Source organism: Nesoenas mayeri, assembly GCF_963082525.1.
Source record: "Nesoenas mayeri genome assembly, chromosome: 2".
NCBI lineage: Eukaryota > Metazoa > Chordata > Aves > Columbiformes > Columbidae > Nesoenas > Nesoenas mayeri.
In genome coordinates, this window is record NC_137543.1 from 130,322,587 (window position 1) to 130,343,737 (window position 21,151).

At 40.0% G+C, this 21,151-nt stretch overlaps 1 protein-coding gene across 1 annotated transcript in view; it reads left to right on the plus strand.

Moving 5' to 3' along the window:
* The first annotated feature begins 6,901 nt into the window (after positions 1-6,901).
* The window catches only part of HYCC1 (hyccin PI4KA lipid kinase complex subunit 1), a 45,029-nt gene continuing 30,779 nt past the window's right edge, over positions 6,902-21,151 (plus strand). The window contains exon 1 of the mRNA XM_080364301.1: positions 6,902-6,974. The gene's annotated coding sequence lies outside the window, so the exon portion shown is untranslated. The remainder of the gene's footprint in view (positions 6,975-21,151) is intronic.

Here is a 21,151-nt window from a genome sequence, read left to right on the forward strand (position 1 = left end):
AAAATAAATGGGTTAATGAGAGGAGTGCAAAGAATGCACTTGTTCATAAGTTATCATCTCATTTTGGCACTGTCAAAGTAGAAACGATTATAAAACCTGTGGGAAAAAAAAAAAAAAAGGCAGGTATTTATCCTCAGGAAATGTAGGGTAGTTTACTATCAAAGTTAATAATGAAAACAATCTGTAACCCCTCCTCCACAGTAATGCTTTAGGAACTGGGAAGATACAGCCATTGACTATAAAAGCAGGAGACGTAGATATAATCCATCAGAAAAGGCAAAAAAGATAACTGCCTACCTCACGTTTGCTTTGGATTTTGCTTAAAATATGTGATATTTTTGTTAGACATATATTTCTTTTTAAGAATACTTGTGTTCCCATTCACAGTGTTCTCATACTTATGCTAAAAGCATTTTGTAACACTGTAATTTAGCACTCTGAGTTTCACTTTAGTCTTAAAATATTCAGTCTGTAACCCATTACTTTGAGAAGAGAGAGTAAGCACAGCTGATAAAAGCCCAGAAGACCAGAAGATAATCACAGAGATATCATTCAGTTCTCAGTATCTGTCTTAAAGCAGGGTCAAATATACCTAAACTGCTCCCAGAAAGCTGAGCTGATGGTAATTCCACATCTTCTTCCAGAAACCTGCTCCAGCTGCGGTGCTATCTGTACACTTAGAGCAGGACCTCCTAATGCTCATCTTCTGTCTCCCTTGCAGCTTAGCCCTGTAATTTGTCACTTTATCTGCTTTAAAATAAACATTATCCTCTCCCAGGGTTATGAAACTTCATAATCTAGCTGAAGCCTTAACTTTCCCCCGGGGGGGAATTGCTTTACATGTGGAGTCTCCAGACTGGTTCTTGCACCCTGGAAGAGCTACAGCTGGGGGTGGATGGGGCCATGGGTCAGACCAAAAAGATGTTGCTGTATAGAGACACTGATGCTGCTTTGCAGGGCTGCTTCCAGCAGTTCTGTATGGAACCAAACACAGTACACATGCCATGGGTTTACTAACACAGGCCAGTGTCAGGGTGCCAAGCAGGATATCAGGCTGCTTCTCTGAGCTAGCAGAAGACGTTATGCACTCTGTAGGCTTGGCTCTAGCACCCTGTTTCTTGGGGCTGATGGGATTACACCAGAAGGGAGGGCTTCCTTTATGAAAGCGTATGCTTCCAGCTCTCGTGATTCAAAGGAAAAGCTGACAAGCCTGACCCAAGACCAAGCAGTAATGAAATGTCAGCTGGTCGCTCTGAGCCCAACCGCACCCTCTTCATCATCTCACCACACGCCGAGGGAGGAAGTGGTGAGAACAGCCCGACCAGCCTCCTGCAAACCCAGCACCCCGAGATGCTGAGCAGCTCTGCCCTGGCCCAGCTGCTGCCCTGGGGGACAGGGCTTCTCATGGGGGATCCCCCGGGTCCCACCATGGGCTAGTTTGCTCGCTGGGAGACATTGCAGGACTGCAAGTATCTCCTGAAAACAATATGCAGCTCTTGGGCTGGTCAGAGTGTCTGACAGCCCTTGTAAACTGAGCTGTTTGTTGTCCGCAGTTCAGCAGCGAGACAATAAATACACACACTCAAAATACTGTCAGCATGCCCAGGCACATGTGTGCTGGGAGAGGAATTCTCTGTAGGAATGACAATTAGTGACCATCTGAACATGTAAAAATCCTTGGATTGCCCCACATCATTTTCTTCTCACTTTTACTTGCACAGCATCTCCATCAGCCCTCCCTGCTCCTCCTCCCACTCAGGCACCGCAAACAGTTGTGGTTAGGGAGAGGAAATCCAGCTCAGCTGTGATAATTAAAGTAGCTGTGATACTTTAATTGAGCTGCTAATACCAATGTAGGGATGTTGCATAAAAGGCCTGGTGGTTAGCAGCATTTATTTTGATACTTCAGTAAGCAGGAAGGGCTGTGGGGATACAGAGGGCATGTTCTACAGAACTCCTAGGAGGTGTTGTGCTGAATCCTTGTCACATTTTTCCCATTTCCCCCTCCCAAATACAGCCTTTCCTGCTCTCATTTCTGTACTACTTATGAGAGAAACCCCCATGTAATTCTCCTCTTCCCCTTCCTCACCTCTAGGCTTGTTTTTAGGATTCTGGAGGACATGAGCTTTGATGCAATGCTTGTGTCTTTCCACTCAAGCAATTAATCTTGTGAACTGCTGCACTAACAAACCTGCATATGTGCTTTTAACCTCTGCTTTTAAAGTGTGGGGAAGAAGTAGTAATGGTTTTCCTAACTCTCATATAGTAAGGGCAGCTGATGCATTATTTACGTTTATTATTATTTGGTTGCTAGGTTTTTAAAATTTTGCCTTACATTACTGGTACAGTAAGAAAAAGCTTTTTCTGTTTTCAAATCCTCATAGTAGCTTCTCCTTAAAACTTGATCAAAATCAGGGGCTTTTGCGTTTTATTCACTGGTATTGTAGTACTGATACAGAACATGTTTACAGAACATGTTTAGAGAACTGGCCTTCAACAGCAAGTCAAACTTGGTTTAAAAAATGTGTTATGTGAATTTAAATTTTTTGAAAGCCTTGGTATGGTAGAATAAATTAACTATTTTGATTTTAATTCTACTATAGTGTTTTCATAACAATTTTTTTTTTTTCAATATTAGTGAATCAAGGCATAGTAGCATTATGCTTGTGTGTAAGTTTTGCCAAGAAAAACTAAGGAGACCTAAAGAGAACTCCAGGCCAGTAGAAAACATAAGCTAAATGCTATCTTTATTTAGAATAAATAAAACTTATCATAAACTACGAAGTAAACAATTTTTTTAATAGTTCTATGTTAGTGTATGATTTTAAAAAATCCTGAAATTCTACTAAAAGGACTTTATTCAATCAATGGATGAACAAAATGTTGATAGATGCCTTATTTCTTAAACATTTTCCTTTTAAGTGTTTTGTGATAATATGAGAAATCTGAGACTGAGAGATCTTCAGTGTTTCAGAGTCAAACAGATGTTAGTGATTTTTCACTTTCCTGGAAGATCTGGTGAAGAGCTTTCTGTTAGAGCCATTTGCTATCAAAACACGGATTTCATAAACGAAACTGATATCTTTCTACAAAAAGTCACATTTTATGTTTTCAAGAGAAAGCTTTCAAAATATTTTACTTGCGATTGAAACTAGAATATTAAGAGGAAAACCATAAGTCAAAACTAAACCTCTGACACTGTCAAAATATTTTATTTGTCAGTTGTTTTAGAGCTCCCAAAATAAAAATTGCAGATTTTGTGTTTTTGTAGGAAGTGTTGGCTTCTTATTTCTATTTGAAAGGAAGTTTCAGAATATCTGGTATTTGTTCCCAGGTCAGCATGTTGTTTTTTTCTTTCCCTCCCCTGACTTTTTACATGCTTTGGCTACTGAAACTGTTTTCATGGAGGATGCCAGACCAGGAGTCTCCAGAGCCCTCTGCATTTGATACAAAGCTCTTGGAACTCTGCTGACTGGAAGAACGACTTCCGTGCAGTCCCAATTAGTGGAATTATCAAAGGCTCTGTAAGAGAGCAATGCGAGTTCTGGGCATCTCTGAGAATGTTAGCTGAATTTCTAATCCAGACTACAGACCGCTCTTAATTCTGAAGTGAGCGTTACTCCATCCTAACTAAAAGACGAGCTGCTGCACAAACGTGCTGCCATCCATCCAGCAGTGTGTGCAGTTGTTATGGTCACAACCAGCCTGGTCTAGGCTGGCACCGCGACAGGGGACCAACAAAATGTCACTTCTGGAGTTCGTCTCTCTCCCTAAATAGTCCCGTCTCGGTGTCTTACAGGCCACGGATTTGCTATGAGATCAGATGACTAGAAATAACCGCTGTATTTTTCCCCAATGTCCAGATGCACTATCTTTTAAAAACAGACTGTGCATTGAATTGAGCTTGAAGAACACAGTCCTATGACTGAGATTACAATTGGTATAAAGGATTTCTGTTTTTAAAGAAGCTTACAACTCCATTATAGTTCACGATCTAAATATAAGAACTTAAAATGCACAGAGCAAAAATAATGAAGCAGACAGAAACTGTAGGTTCCAAATTACGTTCCTGAGCAATGAGAATGTTTTATGAAATGTAAAGGAAACTTCTTCCTGGAAATACTGTTTCTGAAACAACTCTGAGCAGCCCTGGCTGGGGAAATGGAACAGAAGTCCTGATTCTTTGTAACCCTCCTCTTAGAGGACAATTTGAAATGAATTGCTAATGGCAAAAAACCTGCCATGAACGTGGGACTAGAAGACAGGAAATGATGTGAACATCTGTGCACAGAAATATAAACACATGAAAAAATGTATTGCATACAGTTTTGTGCATTTAGAATATTTAAGGCTAATGTGGTAAGAATGCCTAAAACATTAAAATAATTCAGGAGTTATTACATCTGTGGAAGTAATATAAGGTGAAGTATTTTCTTTTGACAATGTGACCTGACATTGCAGAACATTCACATTACATCTGAAGAATTTGCCTGCCTTTTGTTTGTGGATGATTCATTATTTTTACTAATCATTAGAGTCATAACACATCAATAACAGTAAAATTAATAACTAATGACAGTATGATCTCAGTACCTTTCTTTGCAATTATCAGGGTTACTTAGTATGTTGTGTGTGTCACAGGCCACATTAGTGCCCAGTTCTCCTCCTGACACTGTACGTACAGTGAATATGAGGATGCAGGTTAACAAACTCCTCCTGCACAGCTCTGTCTTTGCTCCCACTGCTTGTTCTTTGGTCTGTGCTGCTCTTGCAACTGCAGGACTGAGCATTAAACCAGCTCAGGGAACAGAATCGTGTTCAAAAGAACTTGGATTTTTTTCTATTTGCCCCTCTTCAAACTGAAGTGATTTGGTGTTTTGTGTAACTGCAGAGTGACAAAAAGCAGAAGGGGCTCAGGAATAGGTCCAGGCAGCAGGCATGGAAAATACTGTGATGGGAACTGCATGTGCCTGCACTGTTTTTGGCAGAAGTAGTGGTGGAAGTGCAGAGAAACTCGGATAAAGAGCTTAAAAACCCCCAAACTATTAAGTATTCTGGCTGTGATTCAGATGTATATTATTTCTAAGGTAGAAATTTATTATCTCACTCATAAAGTTCCATTTGGTTGTTCCCAAGATTATGGCATTTAATTGTCTCTCTTCATCTTAGTAAAATAATAAAGCTCTTTTACACCTTTGTTGGAACTATCATCATCTTTCATTTTGAGAAAACAGACCTATTTCATCCAGTGTCATAGAAACTGATGCCAGAATGAATTTACATTGTACCACAGCAGGAGTATTCTGAAGACAAATGGCTTAGTAAGAAAGATGTATTTTAAAAGCAGATTTTATGTATTATAATTTGTATTCTAAAAGATCCTTGAAAAGAATGCATGCATTTTATTGTCAATACATCCAAAGGATACACTAGATACCTTTGGAAATAAATGGTACATCACCACAGGTCTAGATACAGCTCAGACAGAAAAGTACCAACGTGCATGGACAGGATGGCCATGAAGTCTTGAAGAAATGCGTTGAACCTGCCATTTCCTCAGGTTCAAGGCTCCAGGGAAGTCAAACTTTTCAGTGACCAGGCCATCTACCTGTACAAAGTTATTTAGGAAATTACAACTAGTAATTAATAGAAGAGCATGATTTTTAAATGACTAATTATATGGGGCAACACTTTGTGACAGTGTTGGTAGAGCTAATTCTGGCTCTGTCATTACGTGGTATTTGGCACTGACCAAATGACAGCCTCCTCGCTTCGGTTTCACCACACAGCAATTAGATTACTGATTAATTTAATCTTTATTAATCCTGAAGATTACCATAAGCATGTGCTTCTGAGGATTAAAACCTAATCCTCAAAGCATACTTGTGGAGAAACTCTGGTTGTAATAAAAAATGTAAACTGAACTTTAATTAAAATAAAAAGTAGCTAAGTGTGCAGTATTCATTTTTATTTCAAGATCCCTCCTCAGCAATCCAAGGATGAAGTTAGTAGGAAAAAAAAACCCCAACCCTTAAATAAAGAGAAAAGTAATTGAAAAAAGGCCTTAGACTACTGTGGACTGAGAGCTGCCCTCAGTTGCTCCACTTTGCGAAGGCTGATAAGAATCCAGCATCTAAATAATAATAATAAAGAAACGCCTGTTAAAAATTAAGAGGCATTGAATTATGAGACATTCTCATTTAGGTGCCTGGAAACATCCCTTGCGGAGCTGTCAGCCGGTATAATCGTCTCTTTGTTAGGGCTGGGGAAGTTAAAGACTTTATTTTGCTTTACAGGCTCATTAGTCAGCCCATCGCCAGCTCTGCTGTCATTTCTCAGCGCTGGTAGCCGGAGGGCCGGGGGAGGAGGGGGTGCGTGTTTTCGGACAGCCTCGAACACAGCCCAAGCGCTGCCGGTGCGTGTTTTGTTCCATGTGACAACTCCGACGGCGGGCACCCCCCGCAGCATCCCCCTCTTCGGGACACGACCCTCCCTGGCGCCGCGGGCGCCGCTTCGGCTTTCCCATGGCCAGGGCTGGGTGCTGCCTGGCGCTAGAATCGCGTTCCTGATTCAGCCCCGGCGGGGAGACAATGACTTATTCTCGCCCCCCCGGGGCCGCCGCCGCCTCTCACGCTTCCGGGCCTGCGGCTGCGGGACGCTGTGGCACCCGCCCCCCCGGGGCGCCCTCCAGCCCGGCCGCCCCCTCCCGCCCGGCCCCGCCGCCGCCCGCCCTCGGAGCGGGGCAGCACCACCCATTGGGGGAGAGGAGGGCGCGGGCGCCCGCACCGTCCGCTCTGCCATTCTATTGGCTGGCGTGACCGCGCTTCGCCCTTCCATTGGCTGCGGCCCCCGCCAGGCAGCAGCGGGGTCGGGCGGTGCCAGCCAGCCCCTGCCCGCCCTCGCCGCTGTCGCTCCCGGCGGGCGAGTAAGTCCGCGGGCGGCCGCGGCGCCGGAGCCGTTGTCGGGCGGGAGGGGTGAGTGTGACCGGCGGCCGCTCCCGCCGAGCCAACTCTTCCCGCGCGGGGCAGGGGCAGCGCTCTGCGCCGTCGGGACGGTTGGCGGCCGTTGGGCAACTAACGGCCGGTTGAGGAGAGCCCGGTGGCACCGGGTCCCGCGCACCGACCCCGCGGCGGGCGCTCCCGCCCCGCCCCGGGGCAGCCGTTACCCGCCGGCCTCGCGCGTGGGGAGGGAGGGGGCGGCGGAGTTGCTGCGGCGGGGCCGAGGGACGGGCCGGTGCCCGGGGCGCGGTGGAGGGTCAGGGCGGGGGCCCGTGCCGGGCTCGGCGGGCCTCCCCCCGCTTAGCCGGGGGGGAGCAGGTCCGTGCCCCCAGTGTGGGGCGGGGTGAGCGGGGCCACGGGGTGGCGCTCCGGGGAGCGGCTTCGGGCTCCCCTCTTCCCGCGGGTCCCCTCGGAGCGCCGCCGGCATCCTGGCCGCCTGCCGGCGTCCTCCCGCGCCCCATCTCTCCGAGCGGCGATCGGGGAGGGCAGAGGCGGGAAGCGGTGGCCCCGCCGGGGCGGCTCGGGGCTGGCGGGGCAGCGGGCACTGGTGTCGCCTGGAGAAGGCAGCCGGGGCTGTGGGCGAGACAAAGGAGCTGCTCCCGCTCGTCTCCGCGGAGCAGGGGCAGCCAGCGGGGTGTCCGGCAGCCGCCTGCCCGCTGCTCCCGCTGCGCGAGTGTGCCCTCCTGGGAGATTTAGGACATAGTTTAGTTGCCTGCTGTGAAATGCTTTCATTCTCACCCGTCTCTTCTGTGTGTGTGTGTTTGTTTGTTGTTTTTATTTTATTGTTTTTTGTTCCCCTGCCGCGTTGACTTCGGTGTCCGTGCGTAGGGATGCGAGAGGTGGCAGCAACAGTTGCAATTACTGAGAGTTTGCGGTTGAGGTTCCTAAGAAGGAAGTGTCGCAGACTGCAGGGGGTTGTGCCTGTGTAGGCTTCGTTATTTAACTACACGTATATTAAATTAAATTGCTATGTGCTTTGTGTTTTAAAGGTAATGGTAAAAGCAAAGGTGATGTTCGTGGACTGATCATGTTCCCCTGTAATCCGGAAAACCATCATGTTTGTGTCCAGTCCCATTGAATTCGAATTCTATCCTAATAAAGCTCTTCGAGTCTTAAGTTCACAAGGAAAAGATTTGCCTACTCGGGGATTATTAAGTCTTGTTAGCACTGATCTTCCATCATTTTTAATATAAGCTGCTAGTGTGTGAGAAGAAAACTACAGAAGAACAAAATACAAAAGTTGCTATTAAATGATTGCTGTTAGGAAGTTTTATTAGGTGCAAAATCAGATTTGGTGATTAGTTTTGTTTTTGTTTTTTTTTTCTGTTTTTTTTTTTAAGAAAACTGGAACAAATGGCACTGCAAAGAAGCAACAAGCAGTTTTATGTAGCGAAGTGTAGAGTGACATTGGTGATTGCTTTTCATTGCATCTAAAAGGCTTTTCTAGAGTTTTTCCCTCCAATAATGCAGCTAGATGCTGCCAAGTGTCTTTTCAGAAGCTTGTGCTTTTCACAGAATGCCTTCATCTATGATAGTGCTTTGCTTTTGTTGTCCTCTCCACATTTCAACAAGTTCTTTTATGTTGTGTAAAGTAAGTAGCATTATAAAGCTTAGTCAAAGTAACTTCCAAACTATTTGACTTTCATCAGTGAAATACTTTTGGTTAAAGTAATATTCTTTTAGTTTTAGATCTATCTGGCACTGTTCTTGGACATATTTTTCCTCCAGAGTAAGAAGACAATATGAAAATACTACTTTTGAAATGCAAAACTCATCTGCTTCTCTTCTGTGATAACCTCTTTGTGAGGCAAGGTACTTTTAACAGGCCTTTTATCAGAGGGGTGGCAGTTTTGAGGAAGTTCAGTATTGCTTTGGATGATTTATTAACTGTAGCAATTTGCTTGCTTTTCAGTGTTGAACTGTTTTGAAGGTACAAGTTAAATTTATTCAGAATGCTTCTTACAAGTAAAAAGGCTTTCACAGGCAGAATCATGTTGAACTTCAGCCATAGTCTCCTGAATGAGAGGGTTTTCTTCCACTTGAGAATGTCCATGGTAGACATGTTCACAGGCATAGCTGGCTAGTTAAGTCACTGGGATTCTAATTTTGCAAGGACTTGTATCACAAACAAGCATGTGCGTGCTATATTGCAAGGCTGGGCGCTACCAGTGACATGTGTCATCTATATTTTACTTAGCACAATGAGGCTGGCTCTGAGCTGGGAGAAGAGATCATTTACTGATGCATGTTATGACTTTATCAAACCTAGCAGTAAGTTGCTGAGTTAGTCTAATTCTTAGTACATACTAGTGTAAAACGCCAATATCTTCTGCTGTCTCTGTATGTTCATGTCAGGAAATGCATTATCATTAAATCCTGCCTTAAGGTAAATATTTGGTTTTCTCTTAACCTCTGACTTTAAATCCATGCAACATGAAAATGCTTGTTTGTTCTGGAGACCTATTAGTTATCTAATGTTGACTAATGTCTGACTATTTTAATTAGAAAATAAACATACTTTTAATGGCCTGATGTGACACCTGTTTGTTTCAGGTTGTTTAGAAGATGCATAGTTTGAGAAATCTGTGTGATTTGTAAGAGAAAAGTCACAGTTCCCAGGCTTTCATTTGGGACTATGAGCCTATGGAACACTCTTTATATTTGAGGCTTTCAAATCAAACTCTTATGAGGTGTAAATGTTTACATTGATGAGAATATTAAAATGCAGTAGCACTTGGATTCTTAACAAAGATCACCTGGGCACTCTACAAACATACAAGCTTAGACTTAAATCTCTTAGGTGGATCACCAGGCCGGGTTTCATTCCCAAGGCTTTACTTAGGCAAATATGCTGTCTGCGTAACCTGGCACGCTTCCTCTCTTAAAAAATGCATGATTGGGTACAAAGCTTATACTTAAGTCTACCATAGGATTTGTGCGGGTGGTTTTGCTGGCATAGATGGAGATTAATGCATATGAATCACTGTACTTGTGTATCACGATGTTACCAGTTACCAAGCAGTCATTATTCTTGGAGCAACAGGCATGAAGTTTAAGCAGGAGATCCCATCATACTGGATAGGAACTGAGAACACAGATGATATGACCTTCACTGTGTGTGTGCTCTGTTGTCTGTGAAGTGAGGAGAACTAGAGTCTGAATCTGTTACACTTCAGAAAAATTGAAGTCTGCCAATTTGTATTTATCTTCTGAGATATAATAGCTTGATGACTGGAGTGAGTCTATGTAATATCTAAGATTTCTTGCATGGTATTATGAAAATACTATGTGCTTAAAACCTCTGCTTTATATGCAGTGACTTTCAGTGTGTTGGTTTGTACTTGGTAGGATGTACTTGAAATTATTTATTGTGTTACTGAAATCTGATAGTTTTCTTGCTCAATGAAATTACAGTTTTGGATTTGTTAATGCTGTTGTGTTTAATTATGTGAGTATAAAAAACCCCACTCCTTAATTAGAACTGTGCGCATGATATCTTTTATTTAAATGCATATTTTCTTTCTTTTCCAAAAAAAAGCGCGGCCCTTTTGGCAGCTTGCTGTCCTCATTTGCCAGGATTGAAATGGTGACCTATTAAGTGCACGTTTGGGAGTGGAGAACGTGTTGGAATTAAAGCATTGTTTTATTAGCATCAGTTAATTAGGAACTTAAATTGGATTAATTTATTTGAAATGCTTCTTGAGATAATCTTGGAAGGCAATAACAAAGTGGTGTCAGGACAAGGACTGAAAGCTGTGTCAGATCCGTGTTGTTGAAGACAGAGTGCTAAAGTATGAAAATACTTCAAATGTGTGGAAACTGCACATTGCTGCAAGACCATGTTTAAAGCTTCTAGGCTGCTCAAGCTCTGCATGCTATTAAAGTGTTTTATTAGTTCCTGCATTGACCAGAATCTTTCCGTACTCTAATGTATACTGTAAGTGTAGGCACACACTTTTAAGATGAAGTGCTCTGCATGCTCTCAAGATTTTCCTTATAAATAACTGACACTTTAAATATTTGAAGTTACTTGAAACATTGGTGAAATTTAAGAAGTTTTCCATGAGGCTGAAGGGGTGAAATGCTTCTGCGTTTGTTCTTATTGTAAATCATCAGATTTCTATTACAATTTGTGCTAGAACTTTGTTAGCATGAAAACTCTAAGACTTCTGGATTAGATTAAAAAAAAAATAAATAAAAGCAACATCTGAAAGATCCAACAACTGTAATAGTTTTCAGTGTATAGTACATCTAAAATAATGCAGGGTATGAAGTGTTTTCTTGTACTTTTGGTGCAAGCATTGTGAAGCCTTTGTCCTAATTAGGACCATGTTCGTGAGCAGCAGAATAAAAATAGAATAGCAGCTTAGTTTGGGAGGGTGGCTGTTATTTACAGCGATTTCTTTAGACGCATCCCCACATGAACTTACATGCTTTGATAACAGCTGGAAAGGTAGTGAATAAAAGCAGCATTGCTTGCAGCACAAATGAGTACTGAAGTTGTCCAAAAGTAACCCTTTCTTGTCATTGCAGTGCTAGAAATGGGAGGATGTTGGTGTGTTTGATTCAGTGTGATGAATTAAGGGTTTCATGTAAGCCTTCAGTGTAACTTCTAAATGGTGCACAAATTTAATGCAAGTGGGTTTGATAAATAGTTGTTACTAGGAGTACTATTTATTAGAACTGGAATCAATAAAGCATGCGGAATTTGGGCAGATACTTAATAATTGTCACTCTTCTGTATGGAGAATGCCGTGAAAAGTGAGAGTGTGCATGAAAAAAATTTCTTAAGTTTGTTTTAAATGACCATTATTGCTGGAGAATCATCTGTTGAGACGAAGACTGGAAATGGGTTATCTCTCCAAAACAGATGTATGTTTGTCTTCTTCCATCTCTAACGCCTGGTGAGATGAAATGCTATGTAGCAATCAAAGCATAACAAAGACACTTAGGTAAAAGCAATACCAGCTGAGTAGTAAAACATGCCTTTTCCTGATGCAAATGTTGCTGAGTATTTGTTTTACATCCTAATTAACATAAGAGCTCTCATTCTAAATTTAGTGACAGAAACTGTATATTTTGGGCACCTTTGATAGCTACTGAAGAGGGTTCTTTTAGGTAAGAGATAAGATATCCTTTGCATTTTGTTAGTTTTTTCTATTTGGAAGCTAACCTTTAATTAAAAATAGTGTAGTATGCTCTGAAGCTGAACTGGATACTAATTAACTCATTTCAGTGCTTAAAGCCATGCTGTCTCCTAAGGTTTCCTGTTGTTTGCTCTGGATAAATATTTATGCTTCAGCAAGACATTAACTTCAACCTGATGAATAGTGCATGCAGCTTTAATATTTTTGTTAATATTAAACACCATGAATCAGTACTATTACTATATTTTATTGCAATTCTGTTTTTAGAAAGGGGGCAGGAAGCCCGTTACACTTTAAATACACGATAGAGAAATCTAATACTCAATAATTAATCTGTCTAGCAGTCTGAGTTTTGAAGCTAGTGCTGGAGGATATAAGGTCTTCATGAATGTCTGGTTAATGGACAAGACTGTACAATATCTTTGTGGTTTGTTTTCAAGTACTTGAACCCTTTTCTCATATAAAGACAATTGGTTTGTATTTAAATTCTTTTTAATCCTGTAGTATTTTCTGTACTAAGGGAAATGGCTGGAATACATGTAAAAGCATTAAGGTGATTTAATAAATATTTTAAAAATGCCAACATATTTGAATGTTAGGTTACTGTAAATATTTTCAAACAGTCTATTATGAAAGACACGTTGGGTATACTATAGTAACATCTCTATCTGAGGAAGCAGGCTATAGGATCTCCAGATATAAAATTAAAAGCTTTTTCTCCAGTATCATTTCTTCTCAGTGTTTGCTGGCTGAAGGATGTTGTATTACTTTTCCAGAGTTGAAGTAAGTTGCAAAATCATACTACAACATCATATATTTTGTGTTAGGCTGATAAAAGGAATTTTTTTTTTAAACCGTGGGGAGGAGTGATGTTTAGGAATTCCTTAGCTCTTGGTACTTAATGCTAAAGCAACAATTTTATGTTTCTTATAGTAGCTCTACAGTGGATTTTACCAGTGAAATTCTGAATATTATTCTACAATTTATGGTTAGTAGCACATCTGGCTGAACCAATTACTGTCTGCTCAGCTAAAATAATACCTTCCCTATTTACTTAATTTGGGTTGTGCCAAAATACTTATCTGCTTCATGTCACATGCTGCAGATGTGCTACTGCTTTTACTCAGTTACAGCTTTTAGACTCAATAAGCTGTAGTCTTTACACTTATGTCTCTCATACTCCCAGTTATATTGACTCCATATGTCAGGTCTAGAAAGACTAATAGGCTCCTGCATTTTTTTTTCCTGCTTTGAACTAAATTCCCAGTGCAGCAGCCAGGGGAGCAGGTGGGAGGCTTTTGACAGTAATTCTGTGCGTCCGCTTACACATGCATTTTGTAGCTTTGCCAGTGCTGGTATAGTATTTACCAATTCCTGCTGCCTGTCTTGAGAGCATGAGACTTATATTTAATTGTAAAGCTGAGATCGAAAAAAATCAAGCGTCTTTCCCTTCTACCTGTTTTCTCTGCAGCATTTTATGTCAGTACTGTAAATGATGGGTATTTTTGCAACACTGTACTTCAGACAATCAAATTTGCCATGTTACTTAGTGAAACACAACAAAGGGAACATCTGTTTTGCAGAGTACTCAATGATACTGCTTGAAGTATCAGAATTCTGTGTTGTGTGTTGTTTTTTTTTTTTTAAGCTAGAATTGGTTGCAGTTTTGTTGAATTTTCTGTAATGCGTGAAAATATAGCAGAAGTATCCTTCCAGCACTTTTGCATCATGTTAGAGATTGAGTAGATTAGCAATCTCCATGACTTTTAATATTTTTGCTGCCTTAGTAACTTTTGTTTGGCTTACATATTTTCAATACTATTCTTCTTGTCTTACACCAAGATTTAAGAGTGTGTGAAGCATGTGCATTTTCATTGTTTACCAAGAGTTCTTACTAGAATGTAGTGGTTATTTATGCAGGGATATTTTATCCCAAATTGATATTACTGGCAAACTGTAGCTGTACAAGGAAAACTGATAAGGATTTTCCACCTGAAACTTAGCATAATCAGAGAATGTCTCTGTACCATGCAGTTCCTTTGCATATGTAATGTATACATTCATTTGTTCCTTAAGAAAGTAATAAAAATCTTTGATTCTTTCCCATTTTAGTGGTATTTAAAAGTGTCTTAAATATTTTGTCCTATTCTGGCAAATAAGTGGATGATAATTCACCTATGTTCACAAAGTTGCTGCAATCTACTGAAACAGTGACAAGGACTAACTAACTTAACCATTTACAACTTGTTTTTGGTGTGGTAAAAGTCCTATATAAATTCAGTAGCAGCAGTAGGATGTGAGTTTGACATCAAGGGAAGAAGGAACACCTAAAAGAAGGTCTCTACTTGTGCAGTAAACAGAGGAACTGACAAAAGTGTGAACAGGAAGTTAACTGATAAAACAGGAACCAAATGATGCCACTTTTACCCTTCAAGGGGTTCCTTAAATGTGTCTGCTGATTTTAAATGATAAATATGATCCTTTTGTGTTGTGCCGTTATTAACACCCACCCCTCGAATGTCATACTGTTTATAATCTCTTCACTGAGATTATATTTATTTTTTTTTACTCTGCTCTTGGATCACTACAACTCCTCTTTCCTATAGATATGACCTTTATTTTTGAACACAACATGTTGCTTCCTAGGGTTATTAAGCTGTATTGATGTCATTCGGCTCTGGTTCATTTGAGTCCACTGTGTCCCAAATACATGTGTAGTCAATGACCAATTTGCATGTATTGTCATAATTCCATCTGCCATTCAAGTGACTTTTCAGTTGCTGCTTTTAAACAGGATGCGCTAAATCAAGTTGCAAGTTCGTGGACTTCAGATTATTATAGAAAAATATTTTGACTACTTTGTTGTTAGGCTACAGAAATAATTGTCGGGCTCTAAATCCTGAAGTCTGTGCTCTAGACCAGGGCTCTGAATTTATAACTGAATATTGAAAAACTGCTCACTTATTCTAGAAATACTAGATATGAAGGACTTAAAGAATGCACTTAGACACCAGGCCTGTCTTGAGCAGAAGACATCTTGAGATTTAACGACAATGCAAATAAAAGAAACGGGAAAAGAAAATGAATGCTTGCTCCATTATTTTTAATCTTAAACTCTTTTCTGCTACCTAAGCGATATCAATATAAATCCAGTAGAAACTTTGTTATGGCTTTGGAACAATGGCAGATTACTTGATTACCATTTACCTTGGAAATCTGTACTGAATTGCTCAAATAAAAGTCTCTCCAGACCCTATGTAACTTGAGTTTCATTAGATTTGTATTTCTTTATTCGAATAATTAATATTCTGAGCTTTAGATGCTTTCATCAAGTGGGAACATTTTACTTGAAAAGCTTTTTCTTCTAACAGGAATTCAGTCTAAATTAATATGCCCTACAATGTAAGACAATTAACACTTTTTTCTGCTTTGCCACTATTATGCTTTTGGGATTTGACTTTTTAGAAAACATTACAATACAGAGCAAGACGTACAGGGTAGTAAATTGTCTGAGACTTCAAGTTGTGCACATGTCTGTACTACAGCATTGAAATTATATATGACAATAGAGCTTTTAATGTGTTGGATGTATCTTTTCTGAATGAGACAGAAATGTGGGTCCTGCTGTTACTTTTTAAAAGTTTTACTAAAAAAGTCAGGTTTTTCTGTTGCTTATAAAGTGTGTAAATAAACAAGCGAAAAACAACACCACAAAACAAAACAACACCACCACAAAGTTTTTCTTGGGTGTTCTGAACTGTTTTTCAAATTAAAATGTCCAGTCTTGTGGGTATAACAGGCTTGTGCAGGAAGGCTGTTGTTGGAGGAGGAAGGGAAGATATGAGGAAGAAAACTGCCACAGAGGGATAAAGCATATTTTTCGTGAAGCTGTTTAACACAGCATTATGTGCATGTATTGATGATTCATTCTAATTCTGTAACTTAACAGGGAGCAATCAAAAGCCACTCAGAGCAAACTAAATCCTAAGGTTGTTTTCAGTATTGATCGTAGAGTCATAGAATCATTTTGGTTGGAAGAGACCTTCGAGATAATTGAGTCTAACCATTAACCTAACACTGTCAAGTCCACCACTAAACCATGTCCCTAAGAACCTTGTCTGTGTGTCTTTTAAACATCTTCAGGGATGGTGACTCAACCACTTCCCTGGGCAGTCTCTTCCATTGCCTGGCAATCCTTTCCGTGAAGAAATGTTACCTAATATCCAAGCTAAACATCCCCTAGCACAACCTGAGGCCATTTCTTCTTGTCCTACACTACATTGTAGATCTACTCTTGGTAAGCACACTGTAAGGGTTATTCTTCCTTGTACTAAGTTCTTTAAAGCCTGTTTCCAGGAAATCCAAGTAATTGACCTGTCTAAGGATTTATGCCAAAAGCATAGTTTAATGCCTGTTTCAGATGCAATGTGTTGGATTTTCTCAGCTACAAGTAGAAATGTTTTGAAAGGATAGTTCATATTGATGGATACATGAAAATTTATGAATTACCGCAGAGTAGGAGACCAGGTTGTAGAGGGAAGTTGTAACTAGACATGTGCAACTGTCTGGTGAAGGAGGGTATGATTTCAAAGCAGACAGAATTCTCTTTAAATGCTTTTCATGCTAGTAATACTATTTAAAAAATAATTAGAACTTGTAATAACTGATTTTTAGCAAATAAAAATAAGTCACTTCTAAAGCACCTTGAAATTTTGTAATGTAGTTCTTAGTTTGTGGAGCTGCCCACATTTTGTGAAGGCAGAAGGAAGATTCAGTTGAAATGAGGTCCCAAGAGCTCCTACTAAATTTCTTCCTCATAGGTCTCGTGTAGTATCCTCTGAAGTCAGTCCATGGCTTGCAGGTAGGCATCTCTGCCTTTCTAATTAAACGAGGTGCAGAAACTTAGAAAGGCATTGGAAATAGGCAGAATATCCTGAAATCTCATTCTTGGCCAGTGGCATTGGGAAGTTCTGGCCAGAAGTGTTGCATTCTTGATGTTGCTACTAAAAGTAGAAGGTTAAGAGTATTAAAAATGGAAGGTGAAGAGCCTGCTCAAACTTCCATCCCTACTTTGTGAGCTGAGTCTTTTCCTTGTGATAAGTCACTGCTAAACTACTTGCTAGTTGGTTGCTTTAGCTGCAACAACATGCTGTAATGGTAGAAGGTGTTGGAATTGTACCTTTAACAGTTGATGCTCAGAGGTGAAGTACAACCTCTGCTCAATTCTCCATATGCTTTTTAGGTCATACTCAAGCTTTTGTGCAGCATCTGCATATGCATGCTGTACACTGAGAGTCTTTCCAACAAGCTGAATTACCTGACACCTTTTTTTGATATGTGGCTGAAAGTTCTGAGTGAACTCTAACTTGAGATGACTTGCAGTTTTCCCTTAGAAAGGAAAACATGTTTTTAGAACTAGCTTGCAGAAAACAGACTTCACAAACAGCTAGACTAAATGAATAACTACCCGTAAAGGTATACTATAGTAGCACTGAAGTTTGAGGAGGCAAGGAACTAGAGGTCATGGCATTGCTACCAAAATAGTGGTCTATGCTCTTGAAAAGTCCGTTGGTTGGTTCAGGACTTGTATGCAACACTGAAACAAGAGCTGCAATATGATTATGCTCTCCAAATATTTTATTTCAGTTCACTATTTTAAGTTGTCTTTAAGCTTAAGGGAATTTTGTGACTTCTCTGGGATGTAGCATACTTTGGGCTTAGGGAAACTAGGGCACATGAGAACAGTAAGTTTGCTTTGCTTGGGGTTCTGTAGAGAAAGTTTCTTGTGAGTGGTGAACTTGTGCAGCGCTGCTTTCCCTACAGAAGTGGTGAGGGTGCTGTGTCATCTGCTGCAGGATTGCCTGCTCAGAGGTGTCCTTGACACAAATTGCAGAAGTGCAGATACATAGAAAACAGACAACATTTCTAAAGCTTTCTAGTTTGTTCTTACCAAAGCATAAAGAAGATACCTTTATTTTATTATTATGGAATTTTGTTTATTTTAATCCTAGGGGATTTTGTGGCTAAAGCAAAAACTGGAAAACCTGTGTGGATTAGGTCACTTTTGTAGTATTAGCACACTGTTCCCTTATACACATTTCTTTTTGTTGTTTCACATATATTTGGCTAAGCTTGTGGTTGTACTCACTTTAATGCTACTTTAAATTATCTTTCCTTATGATGCATATAGTTATTACCTTGATTTTTTAATTTATGTTAAACTGTTAACTATTTTAATCCAGAATAAAAAAGAACATACTTTAAGACAAGATTTTTCAACTACCTGTGTTTTATTTATCTAAGAGTAGGCTGTTTATGTTTGTTCTTTCTTAAAGATTTAACAAGATGTAAACAATAGTGTTTGCATGGAGTAAAAGAAAATAGGAAACAAGTATTTTTCAGCTGCTAAGAAAAACTGTTTTGAAAGTAATGGCTCTTATTTTCCTATAATGAATGTAACTATTGGTATATTACAGATGATAGAAAAGCTAACCCTTGAGGATACACTGCAAATGAAATAGTTTGAAAGAGAGTAGGGCTTTTGCAAGCTGCAGAACGGGATGTAACTGAAGCAAGTTGGCTTGCAGATGGTCAGTTTTGACTGACTCTGTGGTTATCAGCATGGCAGTTGTACTTACAGTGTGCTTTTGTGTGGAAGGTGGCAAGGAATAATAGCAAAGTAGGATTTAAAAAAAACCATTCGAGCTCTAGAAATTACTTCCTCTTCAGTTTGGCACTGTATGGCTATGGCTGCTTTTGTACTGCTTTAACAATATAAATCTGATTTACTATGGCTTGTATAAATTCAAGTGAATATATCAATGTGTAATCTTATATGTCTATCTCAGTGAGTTGTTCAGCTGGCACGAGTCATTTGATTGTGTTGAGAGAGTTATCTCCTTTCTGGTAAAGGGCAAGTACAAGGTTAGTTACGTACAAAGGTGGTTTGTAATTGTTGTTTCTTAATCTGAAATTGAGCAAATATAATTGCCTGGAGTCGAAGATCGGGATTAAAATCTTCAAAAGCCTATGCTTATGGGGATCCTACCTTCTGCTCGAAACCTTTTAGAAAGCATTAATGTTTTGGGTCATGTGTGCCCCTATGACTATTTGCCAGCATTGTAAACGGCATTATGACCTCAACTGTAGGTGTTTGTGTTTTTTGTTTTGGTTTGTTTGTTTGTTTTTCCTGTTGGCAGAATTGCAAGGTTGTAGAAGGTTGAGTTATAGTTAGATACGCCACATATTTCTGTGTAGGTTTCTGGGCTGCAAAGCATCTGTACTCTATGGTGCTGGATCCTTTGCAGAAGAAACAACTTATTTAAGACAGTAATTTATAGTTTCTATACAGTCTATGTAATGTATGCTTGCTTTCTTTAGAGTAACTTTGTTTTTTACTTATTCGCTGGCATCAAAACTGAATCGATGTCTGTCGTCCATTTGTGGCTGAATATTATGAGCCCTATGATTTTTAAACTTTTTAACAGTTGTCATTCAGGAGGACTTTTCCATTTGATGTGCAGATCTCTCTCACTTGTCATATTCCAAGTGTAAACTGTTCAAGAAGCATATGTGCACAATCCCAGGAAGTCTCGTTCAAATCTATGTCATGGAAAAGTCCATTGACCTCTGACTCTTGGAGGCTGATGTTCCACATTGTGATCCAAAGTGTAAGCTGCAAATAAGGCGGTTGTTTCTGGCAGCAATGGGGTGGGGTGGGGGAGAATTAGCAAAACTGAAAAATGCCCTTGGCAAGATGAAATTCAAATTAACTGCATTTTCAGTTCCTAAGGTACAGTAACCTTTACAGACCACTTGAAACAAACACATTTAAAACCATTATCTTTGTGTAGGTTCACTGCCGTATTGTGAAGAAAACTGCAGTAATGGCCATACCAAATCAGACCAGAATTTCTGAAACCTCATGGTCTAACAGTGGTTGTTAATAGAGGCCTAGAGAGGAACTGATAGGGGAAGCTCCAAGAGTGTTCTGGGGGAGTAACTTCTGGCTTTAACTTTCTGAACTGGAAGAAGTGCTTACATATATATAGGGGCTGTGGATGAATTCTTCCATGAATGTATGCAGGCTTCTTTTTACTGTGCTTTTAGGTAAAGTTGACATACTTGGTCTTGGGACTCAATGCATACTATGCATTGCTTTTGGTAACTCCTTCTCTTTGTTTTGAGCCTCTCACCTATAGTTTCAGCTAATGCTTGTTAGTTCTCTTTTAAAAGATGCTGAACAGCCATCTCTTGTCATTTTAGGAATTTGCTTGAGCCTCAGTCAGTGGTGCTTGGTGTACTGTAGCTATCTTGTTGACACTGCCTGATTTTACATTGAAGATAGCAATTATCAGAGAATTTTGATAGAGTCTTTGAGCACTGCTTGCGTTGTGTATTTGAATAGAGCATGTGACTGTTTCAGGCTTAACACAATGGGGGTTTTGTTTCTTTGTGCAAGTTTGAAAAATGTCAAGAAGTCAGACCTGAGCTTTGTGGTTTCTGAAACTTGCCAGAACCTGTGGTTTTTGGAGTCCATAATAGCATTGGTTTCTTTTTCTCAAGAGACTTTGAATGATTTGCTACCCATTACTGCACCTGCAGATATCTGTTTGAACAGGTTAGCTTGACGATATTCAAAATTATGTAGTAAATGAACAGGTCACTGTATCACTTGAGTGAGTTGTGCATTAACATCAAGAAAATACATTCTCTTCTTTGGCAATTTATTCAATAATATACTTGCCGAGTCCTGTTGACTCTTCCGAGGCTTACCAAAGATTGTGTCATTGTCTCTGAAACAAGTTGGGAGACAAAAGGTTTCAGCAATGTAAATTTTAAGTATAGACTCTAGTCTTTAAGTGGAATTGATGCATGATGTAGAGCTGATTAAAAAGTTTTTAATACTAGTACCACTTCAAAGGGTAAGGAAAGTTGAGTCCTAATTGGCCCTTCCCTACTTTATGTATACAAACTACTATAGAATACAAGATCAGTGTATACCAG